This window comes from Schistocerca piceifrons, unplaced genomic scaffold, assembly GCF_021461385.2.
Source record: "Schistocerca piceifrons isolate TAMUIC-IGC-003096 unplaced genomic scaffold, iqSchPice1.1 HiC_scaffold_2371, whole genome shotgun sequence".
Lineage (NCBI taxonomy): Eukaryota > Metazoa > Arthropoda > Insecta > Orthoptera > Acrididae > Schistocerca > Schistocerca piceifrons.
In genome coordinates, this window is record NW_025728307.1 from 22,501 (window position 1) to 25,000 (window position 2,500).

General features: G+C 57.7%; 1 non-coding gene across 1 annotated transcript in view; it reads left to right on the forward strand.

Moving 5' to 3' along the window:
- Positions 1-1,957: 1,957 nt before the first annotated feature.
- Positions 1,958-2,500, forward strand: part of LOC124742931 — a 1,909-nt gene continuing 1,366 nt past the window's right edge. Inside the window, exon 1 of the ribosomal RNA XR_007010290.1 lies at positions 1,958-2,500. This exon is cut by the window's right edge and continues 1,366 nt beyond it. This is a non-coding gene — a ribosomal RNA (small subunit ribosomal RNA).

Consider the following 2,500-nt stretch of genomic DNA (forward strand, 5'->3'; position numbering starts at 1 on the left):
CATGTTGTGCCTTAACCTAACCCATGTTGTGCCTTAACCTAACCCATGTTGTGCCTTAACCTAACCCATGTTGTGCCTTAACCTAACCCATGTTGTGCCTTAACCTAACCCATGTTGTGCCTTAACCTAACCCATGTTGTCGCCTTAACGTAACCCACGTTGTCGCCTAAACCTGCTCTGTAATTGTTATACGACTCGTTCAATTACTGTAGTGTTGCCCACCCGCAACCCTCGCAATATAGTTCGCTACTCGCACTGCCCGCACCCCTGTGTATCGCTTCATGTTAAACACCTTGCAAGTCTTGCTCACTTTCCACATGCTCCTGCTGTACACTGTAATGTGGATGGCAGCAGGACGTACATGCCGCCCCTCCCCACGTCCCCACCTTGCCCCCTGCCTTCGCAAGCTGGTTGGTGAGAAGTTTGCATGTTCAATGCCCTTCGCATGCGACGTACTCAGGCTACGTTGTGGTGCGGCCTGTGTCAACTGTCCGCTGATGTCGTACGCGTGAACCACAATCTGTACTGCACATTCGTCCTTATGTACTGAATGATACATCGTGGCACATGTGTGACCGCACAACGACTGCGCCCAAAAACGGCGGACCATACAGTGCAAATATTGTGCACGCAGCTACGTGTCGTCTCCCTATGAGAGCTGGATTGCAGTGTGGTACGCCATAGAGACGTGTGGGAGGAACGGACGCCGTGGATGGCGATCAGCATGAGCTGTCTGTTGATGTATTCGGACCTAGTCGTCTCTCCTCACACACCGTGATGGCATGGTGCACCGCGTTCCATATCTGCGACATGCTACAGAGGCCGGTTGACAGTCGTTCGAGCAATGGACATCGCATACGTACGGGGGCCACCTTCCACGTATTGTCTAGGCGTGCACATTTTGTTGCGTGTATGTGGGCAGACGTAGTGTGGCGTGACACCTGACACAGGCATGCAATAATCGTTGAAGTTGCAAATGGCGATGGACGCCTGCGTTTTCTGGTGAAGTTACGCAAATGAACAAATGGTAACCTGTTGTGGTGCGGTTGTTCTCGCTAGGGGTGAATCGGTGATGGCGACGATAGGTTGAGGTACTAACCGGTTGTTCCAGCGATACCCACCATGCCGACGAAACTGAACGGCATCTGGGTGTGAAGCGATACGCGGCGGTGGCTGGGTGGGACCGTCCCCGGCCGGTGAGGGGGCGCCTCCCGGCGTGCTGGCCGCGCGGTGCGTGGGCGCACGCGCTACAGCCGGCTGGTGGGGGCGGCCAGTGGCAGGCGCGCCGGCCGACGGACGCGGCAGGCGTCGCAGCTGCGCGCCGGCGCACCCTGCGCGCGGCGCCGTGCGGCCAAAGTAGGTCCTCGCGGGCCCGGTGCGAAGCGCGGTGGACATCTTCAGTGTGCTGGTCCGATTGAGGACTGTGTGCGTTGAGGATGCGCCGCCGCCCGGCGCTCGGCGCCGCGACGCCGTCTGCTGCTCGGTCGCCCCAGCGGTTCTCGCTGGTGGTTTGTATCGCAGCTGTGCGGATGTGTTGGCGCGTGCGCTGTGCTGGGAGAGTTCGCTTCGGCACCCAAGTGGGGCTTTTGTCCTTCTGTGGCGCTGGCGTTGGAGCTGCCGGTCACCGTAGGTGGCGCGTGTTGTCTCCCGCCGGCAATGCCACGACAGCACGCTCCCGGGCCTCTGTCGGCAGCGGCAAGCTCAGTTGGGAGCACGGGTGGTCGCACCGAAAGCGTCTACTCGCCTAACTCCGGGCGATTGCGCCTCTCTCGAACCCGACCAAGTACTTGGGACGGCGCTGCGCGCCGCCGGGACCTGAGAGGGTTTCGAGGTGTATTGTGCAGGGGAGCTCAGCCTCCTCCTGTTTGCAGAATGATTGAGCGGACGCTTGCGTGTTCGCGCGGGCCCCCGGGACACACTCCCGGGCGGCCGGCTGCTCAGCTCTAGTTGACGCAGCTCCCTGGTTGATCCTGCCAGTAGTCATATGCTTGTCTCAAAGATTAAGCCATGCATGTCTCAGTACAAGCCGCATTAAGGTGAAACCGCGAATGGCTCATTAAATCAGTTATGGTTCCTTAGATCGTACCCACGTTACTTGGATAACTGTGGTAATTCTAGAGCTAATACATGCAAACAGAGTCCCGACCAGAGATGGAAGGGACGCTTTTATTAGATCAAAACCAATCGGTCGGCTCGTCCGGTCCGTTTGCCTTGGTGACTCTGAATAACTTTGGGCTGATCGCACGGTCCTCGTACCGGCGACGCATCTTTCAAATGTCTGCCTTATCAACTGTCGATGGTAGGTTCTGCGCCTACCATGGTTGTAACGGGTAACGGGGAATCAGGGTTCGATTCCGGAGAGGGAGCCTGAGAAACGGCTACCACATCCAAGGAAGGCAGCAGGCGCGCAAATTACCCACTCCCGGCACGGGGAGGTAGTGACGAAAAATAACGATACGGGACTCATCCGAGGCCCCGTAATCGGAATGAGTACACTTTA